We start from the raw sequence: 26616 nt of genomic DNA on the forward strand, positions 1-26616 counted from the left end.
AGTCGAGGTTGAGAGTGTGTGATTGGCCCAAGGTCACCCAGCAAGTTTCCATGGCAGAGTGGGGATTTGAACCTGGGTTTCCCAGATCCTAGTCCAACACCTTAACCACTACACCACGCTAGTTCTCTCCCTGAATTCTAAAAGAATTTATACCACTTCCCAGAGGTATTTGCACAGCAAGCAACAATTTTCTTTTCAAGGGAGAATTCTCTGTAACTCTCCTCCTCCTCCCACCCCCAAAATCATCTGGCTCCAGCCAAACTGTGATCCTTACAAAATGTCATTACTAATTAAAAAGGTAAAGGTCCCCTGTGCAAGCACCGGGTCATTCCTGACCCATGGGGTGACATCACATCCCGACGTTTCCAAGGCAGACTTTCTTTGCGGGGTGGTTTGCCAGTGCCTTCCCCAATCATCTTCCCTTTACCCCCAGCAAGCTGGGTACTCATTTCACCGACCTCGGAAGGATGGAAGGCTGAGTCGACCTCGAGCCGGCTACCTGAAACCGACTTCCGTCGGGATCGAACTCAGGTCGTGAGCAGAGCTTTTTACTGCAGTACTGCAGCTTAACACTCTGCGCCACGGGGCTCCTCATTACTAATTACTTAAATATTATTTAAAATGTGATGACAGCCAACATATTCTGCCACTGCCTGCTTAGTGTGATATATTATCACTGCAGGAGATTTTGACAAGGCACAAAGAGCAGCTACTATTTTTTGTCCCCCTTGAAATACAGAAAAGGGACATTTCTAAGCAAAGGACACAGGTATTTAAAGCCGCCTAGAGGATTTGGTTGCCTGTTATTAGTGCACTTGCCCCAATGGCTGTGAAATGCATTTAGCCATGGCCATGGGAAGACTGCGAAGGAAGGCCAGCGATACCGAATTGTTGCAACAGATCTCCTGACACAGGATGTTGGCACAAACCAAAGTCAGATGGTGTAACTGGGTGAGGGAACAGCATCAGAATCTACAGGAATCAGCAAATAAAAGTGGCAACCACATCCCCATTGCAAAAGGCAACTCATGTAACCTTAAGCCCACTCATCATTTCCCCACTGGGCAGTTAAAATATGTGATACCCCCCAAAAAAGAACATTCTGCATCCTGCGTCCCCCAAGAGCTAAGCCAAGTCTATAGATCAGATGCAGAGATATTGCTGAACCCGACAGAGTCAGTTTCTGTCTCCGGATGGACTGGTGAATTATAGTCACTCGCAAGAGCCTTGGAGTTGTCTTACTTGGAGGAACGAGGTAACAGGATTTGGTTGAGTGGCCTCCAGGGTCATTATAACACAGAAGGCAGAGCAAACTTTACGATTCCGGGAGCCCGGTCCTAGGTAGATATAAGGCATCGTAAAATCAGGTGGGTGATTTCATATCTGAAGCCATCCATCAGACTTTGGGGCTTCTTTGCAATTCTGTCCATACAAACAGACACAGGCACATGCCACTGGTTCACATAAGCACATCTGTGCATAGCCGTGTCCCCACATCCATGATTAGGGTTGCCAGCCTCCAGGTACTGTTGGTAATAATAGACAATAAACAACCTACACAGTTGTGTAACAAGGTGTATATAGTGCACAAATAAACATCTAAGTGTAAAAGACACAAAACTATATACAAACTCTTTCATAGTCCAAAAAGGTACAAAAATCTGGTTTCTGAATCAAGTAGGGAGGTATTCTTCATGTAGAAGTTGCTAGGAAGATGATGGTTTCTATTTCTTCATCAGTTCTATTTAGTTAAGGTTTCTATATATGAACATACAAGTATTCAAATTCAATCCAGTCTCTCATGGAGATGAGGAAACCAACTGTGTAAAATATTAATTTTAAAGTTCCAGTACAGGATACATCATTGTCAATACACAGTTGTACAGACAGTTTTAACAATTTGACTATTCCCAACGGAATATTCCCAGTCAAATTGTTAAAACTTTTTTTTCAATACAGCCAATTACGAAGCAGCATTTCAAGGGGCGGGGATTCAAATACTTCCTGATTTGAGCTTGGAGACTGCTGGTGCATAGACTCCCAACAGGAAAGTGTGGGTCCAGCAAGCAAGGAACCTCAGGTAAAACTCCCATGTATAAAGGACCAACGACTTCAGTCATTTTCTCTTGAGAAAGGTAGGCATAGGACTCTCAATAACTCTGCATGCAGTTTAGTAAATTAAGGCTGGCCTTCTTGTGTCCAAACACACACTACAGATATTTCCAACTTTTGCATCAAATAACCAGAGATTCACAGCTAGTTTCAGGATTTGTTCTCCTCCAGGAGGAATGTGCTGGCCTCGGTTCTAAAAGCAAAAGTGATTTGTAATGAATTGTAACAGGAGACATCAAGCGGACAACGCAGAACGAGGTCAGAGAGGACTCGAGTTGCAGGACTTCCCAGGAGTTGAGTAACAATTGGCAAAATCCATTTCATTAAGTCCATCCAGTAGGGACTTGTCCGAAGCCAGTCCTAACAGGATTTTAAAAAAAGCAACACAGGCCTCTTGCCTCCGACTCAGAGGTTTCAATCCTGCCAAGTTGAGCAATGGGCTGAGAACCCAATGTGATTACCATGTAATGGGTTTGCAAAAGGAGCCGTTGATCTCTGTCTGGTCCCTGGTGGAAAGGAGTCAGAGCTGCATTTGACGTCCCTCGCCAAAGACAGACGGCGGCTGCACTTGGCACAGCAGCGAATTTACTATCATGCGCCATTGTGTTATCATGAATTTAACTTTTTCCTCAATCCCAAAGTGAAGTGAATCGAGGCAATTTCCGCAATCAGTCTCAACTTCGGGTTTCTCTTTCCCCCGCCCAGTCTCGCTTGTCTTGCCCTCATTCAAGCCCTCCCAGAGAAGCCATTTTTGTCTGGAGTGTAAAGATCTCTGGAAGGGAGGTGGCTTCCCTCCGCCATAGGTATCCTCTCTGGTCAGTTTCAGCTGCGTGTTAACATCTCCGGGGACTGAGAAAATCAAATGAAAGAATCCCGCTGCTGGGCTGGCCGGGGCTGGTGACATATGGACAGGCTGCTAAAATATTAACAAATTATTGTTAAAGCAGCACCATAAAACAAAACAAAAAACCTGCAATGCTGTGGCAGCTCCCTGCCGGAGACTTCCTGCCCCATGGCAGCCGCTGCCTGTCCCCCCGCCCCCCGTGCCTCGTAGGCATCCTCTCTGGTGTCAAGGATCCCCTTGGCAGCCAATTAAACAGATCAGCGTTTCAGGAGGGAGGGCCTCTGAGGGTCTGCATTTTCACGGTGATTTCTTCATTGATAGAATTTACTCCTGCTACTTCTAGAATTTCTTCAGGGCAATAAGCCCCCGTGCATAGGGTTTTGAAGTAGGGTTGCCAACCTCCAGGTGGTGGCTGGAGATCTCCCGCTATTACAACTGATCTCTAGGCGACAGAAATCAGATCCCCTGGAGAAAATGGCCGCTTTGGCCATTGGACTCTATGGCATTGACGTCCCTCCCCTCTCCAAACCCTGCCCTCCTCAGGATCTGCCCCCTAAATCTACAGGTATTTCCCAACCCGGAGCTGGCAACCCTATCTCCAGGCGATAGAGATCAGTTCCCCTGGAGAAAATGGCCACTTTGGATATTGGACTCTATGGCATTGAAGACCCCACTCTCCTCAGGCTCCACCCCCAAAATCTCCTGTTATTTCCCATCCCAGAACTGGGACCAGAAAATTGTGTGTCTGCAGAGCAGCAATCCTTCCAAAGCATAAATGGCCACAGAGTTGCCTTTCAGAGTTCATTCGGTGTTTTTTTTTAAAAAAAAACACCCTTTCATTTACTTATGTACTACTTGCAATTCTGTCTTAGAGAGAAGAAAACAATGTTTCCTGTAGAATAAAATTGAATTACCGCCCAGGGTGACCAGCTACAAACACAAAATAGGCCATGCACCCAACCTTAGCAGTAGGTGACATTTGCAAACAGCCTCTTGGATCAACTTCTTCAGGCAGGGGGGATTGACAACAGGTCTCTCTGTGCTACAACTCCTCCTCTTACCCCCTTCCCCATCTGTGATTTGGGTTATAACTGTCTGTAAAATAATTATCTACTTTATATGCTCTGAAGAAGTGGGGTCTGGCTCATGAACCTTATGCCACAGTCAACTTCGTTAGTCTTAAAAGGTGCCATTTCATTTCTGTTTTACTTAAGGGGGAAATCAACCATCTACATAGTGAGTGACATACCTAAGGTCACTCTTCCCACCCTGTCTAGCTATTCAGGAACTGGTTAGAGAGGAAGTTACTCATTCATCAACTCCTTCTGGATATCCTGTGTATCCTTACTGTCAGGGTCTGGGGAAAGAAAAAAAAAAACAATAAGGGAATGAGCCCTTTCAAGTGGCAATTCTTGGAACAGGAGAGTTTCAAATGCATGCACCTTTTCTTATCTGTGAAATGGTAGAAGGTATAACCATGAGAGTTACTGCAATCGAATGTTCATGCAAGAACTAGGGTTGCCGAATCTGGCTTGAAAAATTCCTGGAGATCTGAGGACAGAATTCGGGCAGTGGAGGGAGCTCAGAGGGAATGTGATGCCATACAGTCAGCCCTATGAAGCTTCCATTTCCTCCAGGGGCACTGATTTCTGTGGTCCGAAGATCAGTTGTAATTCTACGAGGGCCTGGAGGTTGGCAACCTTGTGTAGAACTGTTTGTGTACAGTTGCAGGCATACACATGTTCAAGAGCATGGAAATAATTCAGTAGCACAAACTCCGTAGAGTAGCACATACTACCAGATCTGAGATACCTGTTAGAATCACGTGAGAATCACTCTTGTTATAGGGCAGCAAGTAAAACCTCTAAAACCTGTGCTTACCTAAAGGTAAAGGTCCCCTGTGCAAGCACCGTGTCATTCCTGACCCATGGGGTGATGTCACATCCCGACGTTTCCTAGGCAGACTTTGTTTACAGGGTGGTTTGCCAGTGCCTTCCCCAGTCATCTTCCCTTTACCCCCAGCAAGCTGGGTACTCATTTTACCGACCTTGGAAGGATGGAAGGCTGAGTCAGCCTTGAGCCGGATACCTGAAACCAACTTCCATTGGGATCGAACTTAAGTCGTGTGCAGAGCTTGGACTGCAGTACTGCAGCTTACCACTCTGCGCCACCGGGCTCTTACCTACAAGCTGTTTGTTTACAACAGACATTGGGAAGATCCAAGGCAAAACACAGACCAGTGAATTAACCAGCATACAAATTATGCCAGCTTGTTTCCTAAACCTAACTGCTCCTTTAACTGAAAATAGCATTTCCTGCACACTGAAGAACAAACCAGGAGTCCAGTGGCTGGGTGCCACCATAGAAAAGGCCCTATCTACAGGCCACCTGGCTAGTTTTTTTGAGGCAGGGATACTTCGAGATGAGTATAAGATATATATTTTTATTTTCAGGTTCATTCCAGTAGGTAAGCACCTAGCACTTTCAAATTGCACCTAGAAGCACACTGGAAGCCAGAGAAGTATGTTCCCCTTTAGCAAATCCTAGTTAATAATCTGGCTGTCTAGTTAATAGAAGTTTGAATTTTTCGAACAATCTTCAAATGCTGCCCCACGTACAATGCAGTATAGTAATCAAACCTGGAGTTTGCCAGAGCAGCAGAATGATGGTGGTCTGTCCAGGAGGGGCCAGGATTTAGCCCAGCAGCTGTCTCTGATGAAGGGCTGTCCGTGTTTCAACCTGTCCTGCTCCTGTACTTGGAAAATCAGTCTGCCTCACAGAAATTTTGCTGAGAAACTGGACATATAGTACACTGAATCTCAGACTTTTCTGTGTTTTAGGCTACTGATAATGGTTCAAGATTAAACCACTCAATACCTGTGTATTTGAAGAGCTTTTTTGGGGGGGGGGTTGATTATTTTAATACGAAGTACCAAGACATAACAAACAGTTGTTCCTCTTTTTCCTCCCAGTTGTAGAAGTAAATTATTATATATTTCTATGTGTAAAAACAGTTATCAAAACAAATGCATTAGGTGCTTCATTTAGTGCTATTAGTTTCTTTATATTCCGAACAGGCACATAGAAATCTAATAATATTTAACGTTCATGGAATGCACATAAAAATATATAGGGTAGTAATAATCTCCTCACCACAGGGACTCTTGAGAAATGGAAGCTCTTGTAGTTACTGGGCTGCTCTTCACACACAAAATAAAGGAATACCAGGTTGATTTGAGGGGGTGTGCATTGAAAAGAGAAGGAAGAAGAAGAAGAAGAAGAAGAAGAAGAGAGTTGGTTTTTATATGCCGACTTTCTCTACCACTTAAGAGAGAATCAAACCAGCTTACAATCACCTTCCCTTCCCCTCCCCACAACAGACACACTGTGAGGTAGGTGGGGCTGAGAGAGCTCTAAGAGAGCTGTAACTTGCCCAAGGTCACCCAGCTGGCTTCATGTGTAGGAGTGGGGAAGCCAACCCAGTTCACCCGATTAGCCTCCCCACCCTAGTTACTATATGGAAGCATCTACATGGACTCTCCACTCACAGACACTTCGCAGTTTCCCTTTTACTTTGGAGAAAATGAGGGTTCTTTTCTTTGGAGTAAAGGGGAAGAAAGTGAGTCAAACAAGTCATGCCCAGATTGCTGTGTGGACTTCCTGCTGTCTGTGTGGAGAAGATTTTGTCTGCAAGCAGCTCCATTTTAGTACATGGCAGCTACAGCTAGCTAAGTATCTGGTTCTTTGACTGGAGTTAAAGGAGAGGATTGTTTATAACTAAAGGACAAAGTCAGAACTTGTTCTCTTTTTTAAAAAAAAAAGTTCGATCCTGCCAAATAAACGGCTCTTGAAGGTCACAGAATTCAGCGAAGACCAAATGCTGTCTAATGTTTAGCCAGACATTGAACTCATTTCCACAAAAGCCCTCTTATACATGACACCTACGCACGACATTGACTTGACGCTCAGAGAGAGGCAGCAGGCACCAACTCTCTGGTTCTGCCTCTTCATGAATACTCAGGAGAAACTGAGTGTGCGTGCCCTCTCCCTGTGATCAGGCATACTGGTTTCTGAATGCTGCCAGTCACTGGAAGAGAGCATATTGTGGACACTTTCTCCCCACATTCACACTGTGCAGATGGCTGGCAATTGTGCAGGGGCTGGGCCATCCTATTCATACCTCTCCATGCGCCCGGTCAACATGTGGGGAGGTCACCGAAGAGGGTGCATGTCTTCATGCTATCCTGAACAGTGGATCTAAATCTGATTACCTTCCTGTGGTAGACATTTTGTGGTGGTGTTCACTACGACTCTTTCTCAAGATTCCCAAAGTGCCCACAGGCTCAACCAGGCTAGGGACTGTTATAGATAGAGTTGCAAACTCCAGGTTTGGAAATACCTGGGGATTTTGGGGGTGGAACCTGAGGAGGGCAGGGTTTGGGGAGGGGAGTCCAATTGCCAACGCGGCCGTTTTCTCCAGGTGAACTGATCGCTATCGACTGGAGATCAGTTGTAATAGCAGGAGATCTCCAGATAGTACCTGGAGGTTGGCAACCCTATTTATAAAACAACTTCCATGTCTTTGTTGATTGAACCACAGAGAGAAAAAGAGTGATCCCGTGTGATCGGAAAGAAGCAGGGGCAGGGAGCGGAGGGGAAGCGTTTCCGCGGTCCTGCCTGAATAGCGCCCTTTAAAAGCAGCTCGGCTTTGTTCTGATTCCTGAGCGTATGTTTAACATATTGGGAGGTTAAATTAAATCTGACGGTGAAGCCTTGGAGCGCAGACGTTCAAAAGCATTGCTTAATATACACGCACAGATGGCCAGAGACCGCTTCCTCCGTCGGTTCCGCCTGTACAGAAAGGCCACCCCCCCCCAAAGAGAATCCATACCAGAATAATTAGAAACTGAAGGGGATGGTTTGAAAGGGAGTGGATGGTTTAAAAGAGGGCACAATAGAGAAACAGAGGCAAGTAGCAATTACCTTCTGCAGCTGATTTTCATAATAACCCTTAGAAGAATAATTGTGCAAAGTAGCCGTGACCAAAGACCCCTACCATTGATAGCAAATTGCGGTGTCGCTCTGTTCTCCTGAAGACTTATTGTTGCTATCACGTCCATTTTTAACATAGCAAACTTTGAGCTCTGAGCTTCTTCCTCCCTGCTGGTAATGGCTCTAGTCTCAACCCTGTCTCTAATGAACTGGGCAACTTCCCCCTTTCCCTGGCTTTGGATCTTCTTTACCTTAAGAGTGTCCACCCAATCACATGTACATTAAAATTGTGTGTGTGTGTGTCCTTAGTTCCCCCTCCCGCTTTATATGGATATAGATATAGATTTATGCATGGCTGTTTCCCTTGCAGTCACCCCTCCGGCGACGTCAGGTCTCTGTGTTGGCTATGCATGCTGTTTCCAACCATCAGAGGTCACCTCGCTCTCCCTGCGTTTTGTCCACGTTGTCAAATTTGTGATAAAACAGGTCCTGGAAAACACGGGGAAATGCAGGGGGAGAGCGAGACGACCTCTGACGGTCGGAAATGGCATGCATCACCAACACAGAGACCCGAAGTCGTCGGAGGGGTAACTGTGAGGGAAACACCCAAGCATAAAAAGCCATAGATATAAATACAGATATTGCTCCCCTAAGTTAGTGCTGGTGGAATTATAGACTTGGTCCCAAGAAGCCTCAAGATTAGTAGACAATAATGGGCCAATTCTCAGGTAGTCCAAAAAAGCAAAAAATAGCCCCAGGTAGGGGATTAGGGTTGCCAACCTCCAGGTGGTGGCTGGAGGTCTCCCACTATTACAACTGATCTCCAGGTGATATAAATCAGTTCCTCTGGAGAAAGTGGCTGCTTTGGCAATTGGATTCTATGCCATTAGTCCCTCCTCTCCCCAAACCCTGCCCTCCTCCGACGCCACCTCAAAATCTCCAGGTATTTCCCAACCCGGAGCTGGCAACCCTATGGGGGATGGATCCTGAGCAGGGGTGGGCTGGAAAATTAAAATGGCCCAGGAGCAAACCATGCAACTCACAGCCTGCAGCATCAACATTGGGCACTGGCTCACCCTCACTGCCTCTTCCCGTAAATTGGCAGCCGTGTGAGAGGAGGCAATTGGTGAGCCGACAATCAGTTCAGATACCTTTATTGGCATATCCAGCATTTGTCCGAGTACATTAAGCAGATAACAAGTGAGCCGACAATGATTAATGTTGCTGCTGAAGGACCCAAACCAAGGAGTCCCTGCTGTGCTGTCAAACTAGCCCTTCTTGTTCCTGCCCACCTGGGTCCTCTAGAGCAGCAGCCCACTGAGAAATTTCTCTGTAAGGTTACATGGCCAGTCCACACCTGAATCTGAGGAACACCTGGTTAGACTGGAAGAAAATGACTCTGTTATGGTTGCCAACCTCCAGGTAATAGCTGGAGCTCACCCGCTATTACAACTGATCTCCAGGTGATAGAGATCAGTTCCCCTGGAGAAAATGGCTGCTTTGGCAATTGGACTCTATGGCATTGACGTCCCCCCTCCAAACCCTACCCTCCTCAGGCTCTGCCCCAAAAATCTCCAGGTATTTCCCAACCCGGAGCTGGCAACCCTAGACTTTGCGGCCATTTATGCTTGGTAATTAGCAGTGCTTTCCAGGCTGAAGCGCCCTGCAGCTTTTTTTGAGTTTTGCACACTGAACCGTCATTCAGGAAGTGACTGCGAAGTCGGTGCATACCTACTTCACATTTCTTAAGAGCCCCTTTAACGTGACCTTTTGGTTTGCTCCGCCCTCGTGGCGAAGAACCCCCTCAAAGAAGCATGCAAAAGTCACAGCCACACCTTTGCTACGCAAACGGAGGTTGCTAATGGAAGGAACAAAGGAGCTGGCGAGTGTGGGGTGGTGGTGGAATTTCTCCTTTTGCATCGAGACCGTGAGGTCGCATTTAAAAAAACAGCTTTGAGCAAGCATCAAAATTGACCCTGCATAAATGGCCTATGTATGTGAGAGAGAATATTAACAGTATTTTACAAGGAAAAGTATATTCTCATAATGTATTCAATTAACTTTTTTGCAGTTATGGCACGCTACATTTTAATATTAAGCGATTCTTTGAAAGACGGAACAGGTGGCAAGCTTGGTCTGAAAATAGACCAGGGATGTGTTCGGAAGTGTACAACGTGAGCCATGAATTCATTGTGGAAGTACATCTGCCATATTTTTCTCCCCAAACAAACTATCTTCTCTCACACAACAAGCTCAAGGGAAACCAGCTCCGTGCGTTTTCTGCAGATGCCAGCAGTGCACAGCTCTGATTGGCTGGGACTAGTGTCGCCATCACAAAATCACCTCCCCAGGAGCATTTTTCCTGTTTTTAAATTCATTTTGCCTTTCTGAGGGGAAAAAAAGTGTGCTTGTACATGTAACAAATATACACATCACACTTTTTAAAAAAAAGGCAGACAGCTGGTTTGAGGCACAGGGGAGCAGCCAGACCGGCAATGACATTTGATTTGTTATTTAGTGTATCTGATCATTTGAATTATGGCCAGGGGAGGAAGCCCTGCAACTCCTGGCTTGCTTTTGTGTATTTATATGCACCGCCACCCCCACCCACCCCTTGTCTGTATGGTGAAAGTAAGCTGATTCCAAACTGAAAGGGTTGAGATGAACGCTAAAATTACAAATATATGAACTTTAATATGGTGCACAGTAAAGTTCAAAAACACAGGGCCTATATAGTAGGCTAGTAATTCACAATAAATAAATACATAAAACACATTCACAGTTGATGCATTTTCTGTGGTGGCACCTCATCCTTGAGGCTTGTCTGGTGCCTACTTTACCATCTTATAGACGCCAGGCTTTTAGTTAGGGGGCTTGTCTTACGAGCTTTTTATCGTCTGCTTCTGTTTTATGGACAGTTTTTATGTTGCTTATGTTTAATGGCTTGTTTTTAATGGCTTTTTTATATTGTGTTTTTAAATTGTAAGTTGCCTGAAGCAGGACTATGAAAAGGCAGCATAGAAATATTCTAAATAATAATAATGAGGATAGTGACCACATGTGAAGGCCTCTGGAGAGTCAGAATCCAGAGCCAAATACCAGGTAACATCAAACTTGCCCGTAGGAATGGGTTTTCTAGGCATTCTTCTTACGTATGTGCGGAGCTCCTTTTTTGCCTGAATGCCCACCTTGCCTTCTCCTGACCCAGCTGTCTTCTGACAGAAAACAGTACACTGACTTTTCTGAGAGAAGATGCAGCCTTATAGGTGCCTAGAAGGCCAATAAGCTTATATCTTTAGATTTAAGGCTGAAGAAGGAAATTTATTGCGAAAAACGTTGCAATTCCGTAAGGCGTTTTCCATCTCGTCGCATTGGGAGATTCCCTCCCTTGCTTACCACTTCAGTTATCGTCACATCATACACACGTGGACTTTGATTTTTTGGGGGGGTTGCTTCACTCCCCCTCCGTGTGCTACTTGTGAAGTATTTTTAGACATTTAATTAAGTTCTGTTGAACTACATTCCTTGTTATTCCCCTCTCTGTTGTATATATTGTCTTTACTCCTTGTTTGTTGCTTCTTTCCTGTTCATGTCACTTTATTGAACAATTATTGCATTGAGCTGTGTGCTGTTTTTTATTCAACTTGTAACCTAATTTACAGAGCAGGTGATTTTTTTGAACTGTTGAACCTCCAGGGGGTGGCTGGAGATCTCTCGCTATTACAATTCCACATTTTAATCACTCGTTCTCTAAAGAAGTATTTCCTTTTGTCCATCCTGAATCTACTACCAATCAGTTTCACTGGATAACCTCAAGTTCTAGTATTTGGGGAGAGGGAGGAAAAGTTCTCTCTGTCTACTCTTTCTATCCTGCGCATAATTTTATATCAATCATGTCTAGGTTTGCCAATCTCCAGGTGCTTAGTAATCAAGGAAAACCTATACTGACAATAGAAGGTGGTGGCTGAAGATCTCCCGCTATTACTACTGATCTCCAGGTGACAGAGATCAGTTCACCTGGAGAAAATGGCTGCTTTGGGAGGTGGACTCTATGGCATTATGCCTCCTTGCCGTCCCTCCCCTCTCCAAACCCTGCCCTTCTCCAGCTCCACCCTTAAAATCTCCAGGTATTTCCCAACCCGGAGCTGGCAACCCTAATCGGGCACCACGCACGTGGGAACAGAGAAGAGCCCACGACTGACATCTCCCCTTCATGTCTGATGCAGGGACCCGTCTGTGTACCGTGTAATGTGTGAATCAAACCGACCAGCACTGCTGACTTCTTCCCTGACAGAAACTTTGTTTGGCCATTACGGTAAGAACTTCAGTGGCGCCTGGGACAAATTTAACTGGTGCAGCTCCATGACACAGGAGCCTCTGCCAGGAATTGTGCTGGCAAGCAGGTGTTTTTAAAAACGACTTCACCAGGCAAAAGGAGCAGTTTTGAAACCATTATAAGAAATTATTATCACCATGGATCCCTACTGAGTAGGGAGCATGGTGAAAGCTGCAGGATTCAGCATGCCCCTCCCCAATCCTGCGGTAAAATGCTGTTTCCTTTGCTGAAAGCAAGGAAGTTCCTCTTTCCCACAAACCCACCTCCCCCCCACACACACACACACACTCATACACTAACACTTCGCTTTTTCATACCAAACATCCTTTTGCTTTAACTCTGGCTTTTAAATCAGGCTCTGCTATGAAATACAGGTGGTGGGTTTATTTTTAGCACTCTCATTTCTTGGTGTGGGATGTCTGAAGGCTGCCAAATTGTTTTTACGGGCCTGTACCATTAAAGACTGATTGACAAATAGAAATTAAGCTTACAAAAAAATTCCCTGCCTCTTTATTACTGTTGGGGAGGGGGTAGGAAGCGTTACCTGCTAAATTTCTGTGTGTCAGAATGTTCTTAAAAGCATCTGGATCTAGGAAACCCAGACTGGAATCTTCATTCTGCCATGGAAGCTCACTGGGTGACCTCGGATCAGTCAGACATGCTCAATCTAACCAACCTCACAGGGTTGTTGAGAGGATAAAGTGTGTGTATAAAGTGCTGTTGCCCTGACCTGGATGGCCCAGGCTAGCCTGATCTCATCAGATCTCAGAAGCTAAGCAGGGTCAGCCCTGGTTAGTATTTGGATGGGAGACCACCAAGGAATACCAGGGTTGCTGTGCAGAGGAAGGCACTGGCAAACCACCTCTGTTAGTCTCTTGCCATGAAAACCCCAAAAGGGGTCGCCATAAGTCGGCTGCGACTTGAAGGCACTTTACACACACATAAAGTGCTGTCAAGTCACAGCCGAACTGGTTGTCCCCTGTGTGAGACAGGGTGCTAGACTAGATGGACCACTGCTTTGATCCAGCAGGGCTCTTCTTATGTTATGTTCTTATGGATGTTGCCAGGAAGAATAAAAGAGGAAATCATGTGGGGAGGGGGCTAGGGTTGCCAACCTCCAGGTGGTGGCTGCAGATCTCCCGCTGTCAAAACTGATCTCCAGGCAACAGAGTTCAGTTCCCCTGGAGAAAATGGCCGCTTTGGAAGGTGGATTCTATGGCATTAAAGTCCCTCCCCAGTGATCCCTACTCCATGCCAAGGTGCCCTCCCTCTCATAATCTGTTTAAGGTCATAGAATCAGCACTGCTGACAGATGGCCATCTAAACTCTTCTTAAAAACCTTCAAGGAAGGAGAGCTTACCACCTCCCGAGGAAGCCTGTTCCACTGAGGAAACTATAGGGGCGTTCAGGGAAGGGAAAGAGGAAATTGTGGAGGGGGGGAAATGAGATGCCCCCTGCAAGTCCTTGTGAATCCACCACTTGTAAATATCTAACAGGCAAAGCAGCAGAGCAGGCAGCTTCTTTCAGGGGAGAGGCTTTGTGCTTTTATCTTCTACCCAAATTTGGGCTAATTGGATTTTGTCCCTTATTTTGACAAAGATGCATGCTTTTTCTTGCTGTCCCCAGCAGACCAAAGCTTGCAGTACTAATCTGGGCCATTGCATAGGACTTCTGTCGAGGAGCAGAGCCTCAGGGTTCACAGCACAGCATTTTAGCTCAAAACCAAGGAACGAGAAGGAAAATAGAGAGTCGCCTGGTGGGAAGGAGAGAAAAACTGGGTTTAAATTGACCCTTGTGCCCTTTGGCTGCTCTTGGGCCAGTCTAGCCAATACAGTGCAAAGTGGCCTGGAGAAAAATGTCCTGTCCCATTTGATAGTGGCTTAAAGTGTATGGAAATGGGCAATTGAACCTTTTTTATGGCATGGGGGTAAATAATATCACTTGGTGAAAAATAGCTCATTTGACCTCTGTTACGGGGCAGGACCCCATTCTCCAAACTATTAGGCAACCCTACTAACCTACCTTGCAGTGAGGGCAAAATGGAGGGGATCCATGTGTGCCCTGTGGGGGCTCTTTGGGGCAAGAACGGGAGAAAAATCTCATCTACATGGGACTGCAACTTTGTCTGTCTGCTCTGTTGTTGTGGTATTCTTTTCCAGCGTTCTTAAGATTTATCTGTTCTGTTTTGCAGACAGCTTTGAGCTCCATTCCTGTGCAGAACATCAGCAGACAAGTATGGAAATAAGATAAAAATACTGCGAGCTGCTGCTTTTGCTTTCTTTCTTGTGGTCTGCCTGTGGTCTTAGTTGCTGTAGCAGGGAAGGGTGGTGCAAAAACCAATCTTGTCCAGAGAACAATTGTGGTGCAGTGGTTAGAGGGCAGGGAGACTCATGTTCAGATTCAGGCCTTTTATGCACGGGTTGTTTCCATTGGATTTGCTGCTCTCTCAACGCACATTATTTGGAGTCGAATTCTCAAATCACTTTGCACAGAGGTCTGAAACTCACAACAGTCGCTTTGAAGCAGCTTCCTAGATTGTTTGTGATTATTTCAGCATTCTTGCTAGTAGCAGACGAAAAAACCTGTTGGATCAGGCAGAAGTCCGAAACTTACCAACACTCACTGTGAAACTGACCAAATAAGCAGCTTCATCCATCCTTTGCGATTATTCGCAAACAAAAAAAGTCTGTTCAATCAGGCTGAGGTCTGAAACTGACCAACACTCGCTGTGAAACTGGCCAATAAGCAGCCTCATAGTATTCCAGCTTGAAGGGAGGGGAGGGATTGGATAAGGGGAAAAGACAGGTGGGAGGGAGAAGCGAGAATGGGTGTGGGGAGAAAACCCTGAATTGACAAGTATGCACAGGACCAGCTTTCGATTTGGGATCAAGACAGACTCAGGGTAAAATAGCATCCACAAACTCACTTGGGTAACCCTACTTCATAGGATTATTGTGAGGATCAAAATGGGCAAAGGGTGAGGAGTGCAGGCAGGATAAAAGGCAAAATATTAGCGAGATAGACAGTGTTACCCAGTTCCTTGCTGGGCTGCTAAGATGACACTCTGTAATGCTTTGAAGTCAAGCCAGGTTTTGGAATCTCTTTAAGGAAATTGCTAAATGATTTATTTCAGCATTTTCTTCCCCTTTTCTCTGCTGGAAGTCCAGCCACAATAATGCGCTAATAGATACATGATGTGTCATCGATGGTTGATGCTTACGATTTTGATGAGTAATTCCATAAAACCAACTTAAGAAGCCATTCTGATGGAGCGATTTTCCCCCACCCTTGCGACTTCGCTCTCTTCTTCCACCCCGTTCAAATGTCCAGCTTCTACTTGCCAACTACCAGGATCAGCTGTGCTGAGGCAGTGTTCATGAGCTCATCCCATGAGCAGAGGTGTCTTCACAAGCAGCATCTTGCTCAAGTTAACTTGGACCACCATCAGGTGCTATCTAAGAAGAAGCCTTGCCAGTCTCACACACAGGAAGGCACACCTCTTCTAAAATGTCTGCTTAATTGTCAGGGGGGGGGACATGCTGGGACTCAGGTCTGTTCAGAACCACCACCTACTCCGCTGAAATTTGGTGAAACTAGGGTCCTACAATGTAGTTTTTTGCATCATTTAATGTGTTATGCTTTGCTTCCAATCTGTTTTTAGACTTTTGGTTGGTTCTACTGTTGGCAGAGTATGCTAAGTATGCAGAGAAGGGTCAGACTCACTGATTAAAGATAAAGTTACCTTTATTGAGGGAACTACATTTTAGGATAGGAAAGCTGCGAGACAGAGCCTCTAGCTGTCTATCTAGCTAAGGAGGTAGAGAGAAGGTAGAATAACTTCTGAGAAGGAGGAAATTGTCCCCTAAGAATATCAGTCTAAGGACAGACAAGAGGTGTGAAAAAGGGTGGAAAGGCCTCTAACCTCACAGCCCTAGCTAGCTGACCACTTGCCCACCCTCTGCTGAGTCTTCTTCTCAGTTCCTTTGCACGCTAGACATTGCAACTCTTCCAACATCTATTTATGGAATGTCCCATCCTGTCAATTGTATTGACTCACTCTGTGTAATCTGCCTTGAGTCCAAGCGAGAAAGGTGGACTATAAATAACATAAATAAAGAGAATAATTACACAAAATATAAATCATTTAATAAGTAGGGGCCGTGGCTCAGTCGGTAAAGCATCTGCTTGGCATGCAGAAGGTCCCAGGTTCAATCCCTGGCATCTCCAGTTAAAGGGACTAGGCAAGTAGGTGATGTGAAAGACCTCTACCTGAGACCCTGGAGAGCCGCTGCTGAAATAGTTTTAAAAAGCGTTCAAATAACCCTTCATATAGACTAAAGTGTGGGGGCAGTGGTCTCTAAAACATAAAAATTGTATTGCTGAATAAAAAACTACAAAGTAAAATATCAAGAGCATAAAACAATAGCAATATCACAGTGGGTTGTTGGACTCAGCCCCATGCAGGAATTCAGTAGCAAGGCAAATGCACTCTGCACATGCTCCAGGGACACTGTTGCATGTTTGTGCTTCCAGTGGTCCCAGTCTCAGAGCTGGCACTCATTGAGGGGCTGTGGCTCACTGGTAGAGCATCTGCTTGGCCTGCAGAAGGTCCCAGGTTCAATCCCTGGCATCTTCTCTTAAAGGGTCTAGGTAAGGTTGCTGTGCAGAGGAAGGCACTGGCAAACCCCCTCTGTTAGTCTCTTGCCACGAAAACCCCAAAAAGGGGTCGCCATAAATCGGCTGCGTCTTGAGGGCACTTTACACACACACAAGTAGGTGAAAGACCTCTACCTGGTGAAAGACCTGTCTACCTGAGACCCTGGAGAGCCGCTGCCAGTCTGAGCAGACTGACCTTGATGAACCAAGGGTCTGATTCAGTATAAGGCAACTTCATGTGTTCAGGTGTGATGCTGCAGCAAATGTGGCATGGTGAATTTTGGCACGACTTCAGATCCAATATTTGAATAATAATAAGAAGAGTTGGTTTTTATATGCCGACTTTCTCTGCCACTTAAGGAAGAATCAAACCAGGTTACAATCACCTTCCCTTCCCTACAACAGACACCCTGGGAGGCAGGGGGGTCTGAGAGAGTGTGATTTGCCCAAGGTCACCCCGCTGTCGAAGGCTTTCATGGTCAGAGTTCATTGGCTCTTGTGGGTTATCCGGGCTGTGTAACCGTGGTCTTGGTATTTTCTTTCGTGATATTTCGCCAGCAGCTGTGGCAGGCATCTTCAGAGGAGTAACATTTGCACATAACAAAATATGTATTTATTTTATCAAAGTAATTGTTGATTTTGGAAATATACATCCAGACACTGTCCTTCAGTGTTACTCCTCTTAAGATGCCTGCTACAGCTGCTGGCGAAACATCAGGAAAGAAAATACCAAGACCACGGTTACACAGCCCGGATAACCCACAAGAACTAAATCACCCCGCTGGTTTCATGTGGAGACGCGGAGAAACCAACCCGGTTCACCAGATCAACGTCCGCAACTCAAGTGGAGGAGTACCTGTCAGAGTATCAAGTTGATTGTAATAATCTGACAGTAACAGCTGTGTGATAGCTGTCAGATCTGAGAGGTCAAAGATATGTCAGCAGAAGCAATAGCCTTGCTGGTACCAAAGGGAACTGCAGGAATCCGGATCTGGGCAGTTTGCTGATGCAATGCTTTGCACAGGTCCACAGGTGGCCTAATTCAGATCAGCTGCAGTGAGTGTATATAAGGCTGTGTAACTGTGCTTCTGTAACACCATTAACACCAATTACAGCCTGGAAGCAGTAGTGGAGAAGTGTACGTGATGGTATGTTTTATCTGTGCACTGTAAATAAAAGACACTGTTTCTTATAAAGCAAGACTGCTGGTGGTTATGTCCTGGAGGAACTCCTAATCCACTTGCTTCCACGTCAGGACCACCTTTCCTCGGGAGGTGGTAAGCTTTCCTTCCCTGGAGGTTTTTAAGAAGAGGTTAGATGGCCATCTGTGAGCAATGCTGATTCTGTGACCTTAGGCAGATGATGAGAGGGAGGGCATCTTGGCCATCTTCTGGTCACTAGGGGTGTGGAGGGGGGAGGTGGTTGTGCATTTCCTGCATTGTGCAGGGGGTTGGACTTGATGGCCCTGGTGGCCCCTTCCAACTCCATGACTCTATGAGTGGGGACCCAAACCCGGTTCTCCAGATCAGACCCCACCGCTCCAAACCACCGCTCTTAACCCCTCCACCACGCTGGCTAACGAGGCTAATGGCGTGTGGGTTTCCCCGGTGCGGAAGCCAGAGCCAGCTCTCACCTGCTACCAGCATGTCCCCCCCCCCCCCAACATCGGCTGTAGCTATTGCATCAACCGTGTCCCCCCCCCCCATCGCCCCCAACCGTCCCAGCCCATCCCAGGCGCGTCACTTCCTAGCAAACTTTCCCGAGGAAATGTCTTTGCAAAACTTGTTTTCCTGCAAAGAGCCGGGGCAGCGGGGCCGTTTCCTGGCCCTCTGAGCTGGGAGGAGGAGGAGGAGGAGGAGGAGGAGGAGGAGGAGGAGGGCTTTTCTTCTTCTTCTTGCAATTTCTTTCTTTTTTTTTTCCCGGCTTTGCATGGCAGATTTCCTGCGTTTGTCGCCGGGGGACCGAGCCGAGCCATGACCCGGCTCCCAGGCAAAGGCTGAGCCCGAGAGGGGACCGTTAGACCGGCGAGGAAGCAGAGCCCAGAGGTGCGCCTCGCCCCCGCCGGGCATCCTCGGGCGGCCTTTGCAGCGGCGGCTTGCGCGGCTCGCCTCCCGCAGCGCAGCTGGAGGCATGGCCGGCGGCGACTACGCGGCGAGGAGCTTGGAGAGCATCGATCTGGGGACGCTCAGGGTAAGCCCCCTCCCCATCCACCCCCACCCCCGGCTGGGAAGGCAAGGCGACGTGTGGCGGGCGGGGCCCGGGGCTGCACCCCCCCTCCCCGCCCAGCCTTGCTCAGTAGTCTTAGGTGCCCCCCCCCCCAAAGACCGACTCGTGGCGTCTCCTGATTGCTTTTTCAACGTTGCAACGTTCCTCTGTTGGACTGATCTCTGGCCTTTCTTCGGAGCTGCGGCCGCAGTTCAACTGTGGAACTCCCTGCCCCAGGATGTGGGGATGGCTGCCAACTTGGAAGGCTTGAAGAGGGGAATGTTCACGGAGGATAGGGCTATCCATGGCTGCTGTGTGTGTAAAGGGCCCTCGAGTCGCAGCCGACTTATGGCGACCCCCTTTTGGGGTTTTCATGGCAAGAGACTAACAGAGGGGGGTTGCCAGTGCCTTCCTCTGCACGCACAGCAACCCTGGTATTCCTTGGTGGTCTCCCATCCAAAGACTAACCAGGGCTGACCCTACTTAGCTTCTGAGATCTGACAAGTTCAGGCTAGCCAGGGCCATCGAGGTCAGGGCATCCATGGCCACTAGTCAACATGAATACTAGTCATGATGCATACCTATTCTCTCTAGTATCAGAGGAGGATGCCTATTATATTAGGTGCTGTAGAACACAGGCAGGATGCTGTATTTCTTCACACAACACATAGTTAAATTGGGGAACTCCCTGCTAGTCATGAATCATGATGCGTACCTATTCTCTCCAGGATCAGAGGAGCATGCCTATTACCTTGGGTGCTTTGGAACACAGGCAGGATGGTGCTGCTACAGTTGTCTTGTTTGGGGGCTTCCTAGAGGCGCCTGGTTGGCCACTGTGTGAACAGACTGCTGGACTTGATGGGCCTTGGTCTGATCCAGCATGGCCTTTCTTATGTTCTTACAGTGTAGTCCTAAAGTCTCCTTCCATGGGCAGACTGGCCATTTAACTTCACCAGGAAATGCCGCTTAGTGCTGGTGGCCAAGAACAAGGAGAGCCCAGACCCAGCATCTCCACCAGCGCTGCATAGGGTTGCCAACCTCCAAGTAGCGGCTGGAGATCTCCTGCCATTACAACTGATCTCCAGCCGATAGAGATCAGTTCACCTGGAAAAAAGGGCCGCTTTGGCAATTGGGCTCTATGGCATTGATGTCCCTCCCCTCCCCAAACCCCGCCCTCCTCAGGCTCTGCCCCCAAAACCTCCCACTGGTGGCAAAGAGGGACCTGGCAACCCTAGTGCTGCGGGAGTTGATTCGCCCAGTAGCTCTTATGTCTTTGCTGCTGAAGGGTCTCTGCGGAGTGGCCCCCGCATCCTTGGCTCGCCGCAGAGGAAGGTGGCTCTCATCTTCCCTTGTTCCTGGGCCACTTAAACTTCCCAGTCTGCCCTTCCCCCCATCTAAGCACAGGCCAGACCCAGCTGGCTTAAGGCTGGCAAAGTTGCTGCATCATATGCCTTCTGACCCTGCCCTGGAACACACTGATGTCGCAGATGAACAGAGCCAGCCTGAAGACTGGAGGAGGAGAAGGACGAGGTTCCTCAAGCCAACCTGACAGAAGTTGGCCGAGCGAGCGGACTCTCTTGGCTGCTCTTTGCAAAGCGGGAATGGCAGGGACTGTATGGGAAGCGCTCGGCCTCCTTGGCATCTGGAGCCAGCCCTGTGGAGGGGGGAGGGGCAGCTGGCAGCAGCAGTGGCTTGCTACAAGCCCCCACCCCCCATGACTTCCTCATTCACTCCTCACTCCCGTCTCTTAATACAGTCAGGCAAAGTTCAGTGTGGCTTTCAACCATACAGTGCTTCCATAGAGCATGTCTCTTAAGGAGTCTCAGACCAACTTACAATCACCTACCCTTCCTCTCCGCACAACAGACACCTTGTGAGGTAGGTGGGGGTGAGAGAGTTCAGAGAGAACTGTGACTAGCCCAAGGTCACCCAGCAGGCTTCATGTGGAGGAGTGGGGAATCGAACCCAGCTCTCCAGATTAGAGTCCGCTGCTCATCTGGAGGAGTGGGGAATCATTAGAATCCACTGCTCTTAACCACTACACCACCCTGGCTCTGGGTGTGTCACCCCCAGCTCCTTGGGGGAAGGGTGGGGTGAAAATGCAGCAGATAAATAGCTCAGGCTGATCAAGTTCTTGTACTCTGATAAAATGTGGACTAGTAAGATTTGTGATGGAAATCACGAGAGCGGTGTCTTGCCCTCCTTCCTGTCTGCAGTCAGCTGTTTAAAAAGTTGGGAGTGCTTCTATAAACCGTTGAGCTCAGACAGTTAAGGAGAAAGAGCCACGCCATTTGGAAACGGTCTGTTGGTTTGTGTGTCCACTGTTCATGCTTTTTTAAACTGATACTTAGGGGCGGGTTTTGTGGCTTTGAACGGTGCTGAAGACGTGTCATGACACTGTTTTCTAAAAAGCAGTTGCTCACTCCACCACCTGATTTTTTGGACAGGAGAGTACATTGGGGGGAAAAATTAGTATACTTTTAGCATTCCTAAAACAAACAGGGGGCGGGGGAAAGACCTCATTTCGTGTAGAGCTGAAAAACTCACTCTGGCCCAATGAACTTTTAGTTCATGCTATTTATTGTTCGAAGCAATCCCTGGATAGAGACACGAAGAAGGGTGGGGACAAAGGAACTATTACATTTGCGAGAGAGAGGGTTCAGCAAACTTTCAGACAAACCACAACTTGGCAGCTTTTAAAAGATGCTGAAATTGGCTTGGTCTCGTGATCTGAATGCATGTTGAGATATTCACAAGACCGGGATAGCTGATGGGATTTCTGTCATGAGGTGATTACCAGAAATGTTACTCCATGGACCAACCCCCCCACCAACGGTCCTATGAATGCGCCCTGCGTTGTGGACTTCATAGCAGAAATAGCCGCAAATCCTACTGGGTTTTGTCCGCTCTATTAAATAGAAATATTCCAGCACATCCTGTAACCTTTCCTAGCCAGGGAGTAAGGCCCAGAAAGTCAGGTATAAAATCCATCACTCCACTTAAACCTCATTGAAGAGATTTATATATCCCAAAAAATTAAGATGAACTCCAGAGACCAATTCCTTGATATTGTGGCTATGCAATTTATCACTCTTGTTAATTTCTTCTGGAGGGTATCACTGGAGGATTCTAGGAAATAGAATTAATTTTGCAGATCATTTTCTTAGCATCTGTCCTCGCAATCTGTAAATTTGAGACTGAGACTGTGCAGCCCTTGCACACGCTCCATCCATCAAATCTTTGGGCTGACTAGTCTCTTCCTTCTGCAGCCCCAGTCCAGCTAAAGTCAACTGATACTAATGGCACTTTCACACGTGCGAAATAATGCACTTTCAATCCACTTTCAAAGCATTTTGAAGCTGGATTTTACTTGTGTGAAATGGCAAAATCCACTTGGAAACAATAGCTGAAGTGCATTGAAAGTGGATTGAAAGTGCATTTTTTGGCATGTGTGAGGCCATTTATGCAGGGTTGATTCTGCTCCTCCCTCAATGCTGATTTTTTAAATCCGACCTTTAAAATGACTATTCACGGTCCCTATGCAAGAGGAGAAAGTCAAACAAATTCCACACACACACACCACTCTCCTGCTCCTTTGTTCCTTCGTTTGCATAGCCATCAGCAATAGTCATTCGCATAGCTAAGCCGCGGCTGGGTTTCTTCATGCTTCCTTCAGTGAATGCTTCAATGCTGGGGCGGAGCAAATACAAAAGGTCGCAATAAAGGGGCTCTTAAGAAATGCGAAGCAGGTATGCTCTGGCTTCGCAGTGACGTCTGGTATGAGGGTTCAGTGTGAAGAAATAAAAAAATCTGCCAGGCACTTCAGCCTGGAACGCCCTGCTAATTACCAAGCAAAAACGGCCTGAAAATGCCCTAAGTGTAATCTTGAACAGAGTTTACACCTTTCTAAGCCCGCAGACATCCGTGGATTTAGAAGAGTGTGATGCGGTTCAAGATGACATTGGAAGTCTCCCTGAAAACACTGACTAATCGGAAAGGGATCAGAGCCGAGTATTTATAGTATAGTATCCTGTTTACACGCTGCAGGTGGGAGACGATTGACTCTGCTCATACTTGCTCCCTCTCAGAGTAGAAGAGCTCTTGCAAGGAGTTTTGGCTGTGATCTAACAACTCAGCTCTTGCAAAGTCATCCTTTGGTTATTAGCTGAAAACAAGCAGAGCCTTTAGCAGAAGAAAAAAGGGTTTGTTGGTTTAATCACATTTATGATCCCCCCTCCCCAGCCAAGACTGGGCTAAGGGCGACCCATATAATATAGGTCATAAGAGAAAAACATAGTCAGTCATTTATTAATATGGCACATAGCCATACATGTACAAAAGAAAAGAATAGTCAACAGTTGTCTAAAATCCCATCAATATTAAAACCAGAAATTCCAAGTATAAAATACACTGGTGACCACATAAAATCCAATGCTCCAGCTGGAGCCAGTGCGGATGATATAGCACTGGTGTAATATGCGCACGCAGTGGGGTCCTGGTAATGAGCCTTGCCACAGCATTTTGCATCAGCTGGAAAGTCCGGATCATCCCCACTAGAGCAAGTTGCAGTAATCTAGCCAGGAGGTGACAGTCGCATGGATCACCGTGGCCAAATCGGGGCGGGAGAGGTAAGGTGCCAACTCCCAGGCCTGGCAGAGATGGTAAAAAGCTTTCCAGGCCACAGCTGTGACCTGAGCCTCCACTGATAAGGAGGCATCAAGGTTCACACCCAGGCTCCTGACCACAAGTTGGTTTTTACACTCCTCTTTTCTCTACCTTAAGGAGTCTCAAAGCAGTTTACAATCACAATCCCTTTCTCTTCCTTCAACAGGTACCTTGTGAGGTAGGTAGGGCTGAGGGAGTTCTGAGAGAACTGTGACTGGCCCAAGGTCACCCAGCAGGCTTCATGTGGAGGGGTGGGGAATCAAACCACTTCTCCAGATTAGAGTCCGCTGCTCTTAACCACTGCACCTTGCTGGCTCTCAGATTTCCTCTTCTTCCCAGCAATGGCATGGTTGCAGGGAATCCCGTCAATTTCTGTAGCAGTATCTCTGTAGTACAAAAGTACCTCCCCTATCTGAAGGAAACAGGGCTCCAATATCTTTTTAAATAGTTGCTCACAGCAGATAAAATTCTATATTGTGTTCATACGGTAATTGGCTTTTAGCTGTGATGTTGAACCCTGTCCCAGTATTCTTCTATAATACAGTTATGAGAAGGCAAGATTGTTGTTGTTACTATTACTATCAAACCAATATCAATCTGCTTGTTGTGCACCATTAAAGATACAGGCGCACACTTGTCCTCTTCTGCCCCGGCTCTCTACTCAAGGATCAACCTGACAGCTAATCTTGAATCATATTTCTAGCCTCCAAAACGTTTTCCTAATCCAACTTCTATGTCTTGTAACAGAATATTCTGGCCTTTTATGCAGGGACATTTCCCTGTGGTCACCCCACCAACTCCTTCGGGGCTTCCTTTTGATTATGCATGCCTTTTCCGCCAGACAGAGGTCGCCTCGCTCTCCCCGTGTGTTTTGCCCATGTTTTCCAGATGCTGTTTTAGCCCTGAAGCAGTTGGCAGGGGTGACCGTGGGGAAACGTCCCTGCATAAAAGGCCATTGGTGATGCATCAGCGCCCTGAAAGGAAGAAAGAACCGCCTCTCACCTGATTTACAAAAATGCCCTTCTCTGGTAACCTAGAAACCAGTTCTAACTCACCACAGGTGACTACACTGAGTAGGCAAATGGCAATTCACAAGCCTGGTTTAAATGGGAAGCCAGCGTGGCGTAGTGGTTAAGAGCGGTGGTTTGGACCAGTGGACCCTGATCTGGAGAACTGGGTTTGATTCCCCACTCCTACACCCGAAGCCAGCTGAGTGACCTTAGGCAAGTTACAGCTCTGTTAGAGCTCTCTCAGCCCCACCTACCTCACAGGGTGTCTGTTGTGGGGAGGGGAAGGGAAGGTGATTGTAAGACAGTTTGAGTCTCCCTTAAGTGGTAGAGAAAGTCGGCATTTAAAAAAACAACTCTTCTTCTTAAACCAGGCCTCGCATGGTATTATTACCCCCGGCTCTGCCTTTTGGTCCTTGCCCTGTCCTTGTTCTGATTGGAATGCATAGTGGTAGATTACATCTTCATCTTCTGACCAGGCCAAGTTCCTAATTATCTGAGCTGGACAAGCTTTCGATGTAGTGCTTTCTGTCTGCTAGCATTTGGTATCCCGCAGCCTCGGCTGTTATCCGGCCATTGCCAAGTGTGCTACGTTTCCCTTTGACAGATGCCAAAATCTTGACCCAAACATCCATCACTTTGAGGTTAATTACTGTAATGCACTGTACCATATGCTGCTTTTCTTGCTTTGTCTTCATCATTGATTGAGAAAGTCCGAAAGGTCTAAGGCAAGACAACTGACCTGGACGACGCAAGGCCGGTGGGCTGTTTCATACTTTTCTGTACCACTGCGAGAAAGAAAGCTGTGCAGGAAGCCAGATCATACTGTACTTCCTGCACATTTAAACGAGGTGGAAGTTGTGATCTTGCTCTTTTGGTTTTATTTTTTGCAGTGGTTGTTGGAATGAGAAGCTTGTTTTCAAAATGTATTCTAACATTTATTGTCAATTTTATATCCTGCCCAGTCCAGGCACTAGAACTAGGTGGCTTACGATAAAATGTATGTACAGTTTTTAAACCCCACAGCTTCTTCCTTGCACAACTTATCTTGCTTCTATAAACTATCTTACAAAAAAGTTAAGTTCTATCAATGTATGTAAACAGCACTTAATACAAAAGAAAAATAACCAAATGGTTTTCTTGCTATTCAGTTCTTTCATTAAGGTGCTATCTGTATATAATGGTAATAATAGAAAGTTAGATTTTCCTGAAAATTAGTTTGGATAAGCAAGATAAGCTTTGTAAGAGAGCAGAGAAACGGAGCTGATCACTTCAGAGTGTTCTGTGTTTTAAAACTCCTGGTAAGGCACTTATTTTACATTTAAAATTACAAGAATTCAGGTCTTCTGCACATTTCAATATGCAAGAGAACAGCTGGAAATCGATTAAGATTGGGTCTTACAAGTACAGCCAAAAAAAAAAAAAAGTGCCTTTTCAATGAATAGGATTCATGTTTTTGGCTTTTAACAACATTTAGAAATGCAGCCTTGCTGAAATGCAACCACTTGAAATACCCAGTCTAGTTTTATGGATTTTGCTTTCAGGCCAGAGATCTTTACATAAGGCAGCAGGTGGGGGATGACTTCTAAGTCCAGGAGAGGTTATTTAATTTTGGGGTATTTTCAAATGGAGCAAGAGTTGTTGGTTAAGTTACATGCCACCTTTTGAATACTTGCAATATTGCTGCGGAGATTTGGCCCTGCCTCCTTTTTGGGATGGGTATTCCCTCTGTGTGTGTGGGCTGTTGTTTTTCTTTGGAGCTGTTTTTAGAAAAAATGGGTCTTCTTACTTTGGCCTGG

At 46.6% G+C, this 26616-nt stretch overlaps 1 protein-coding gene across 1 annotated transcript in view; it reads left to right on the plus strand.

Annotated features, from left to right (window-relative positions):
* The first annotated feature begins 19086 nt into the window (after positions 1-19086).
* The window catches only part of NRK (Nik related kinase), a 116972-nt gene continuing 109442 nt past the window's right edge, over positions 19087-26616 (plus strand). The window contains exon 1 of the mRNA XM_056859844.1: positions 19087-19130. The gene's annotated coding sequence lies outside the window, so the exon portion shown is untranslated. The remainder of the gene's footprint in view (positions 19131-26616) is intronic.

The sequence above is a fragment of the Euleptes europaea genome, chromosome 13 (assembly GCF_029931775.1).
Source record: "Euleptes europaea isolate rEulEur1 chromosome 13, rEulEur1.hap1, whole genome shotgun sequence".
Classification (NCBI taxonomy): Eukaryota; Metazoa; Chordata; class Lepidosauria; order Squamata; family Sphaerodactylidae; genus Euleptes; species Euleptes europaea.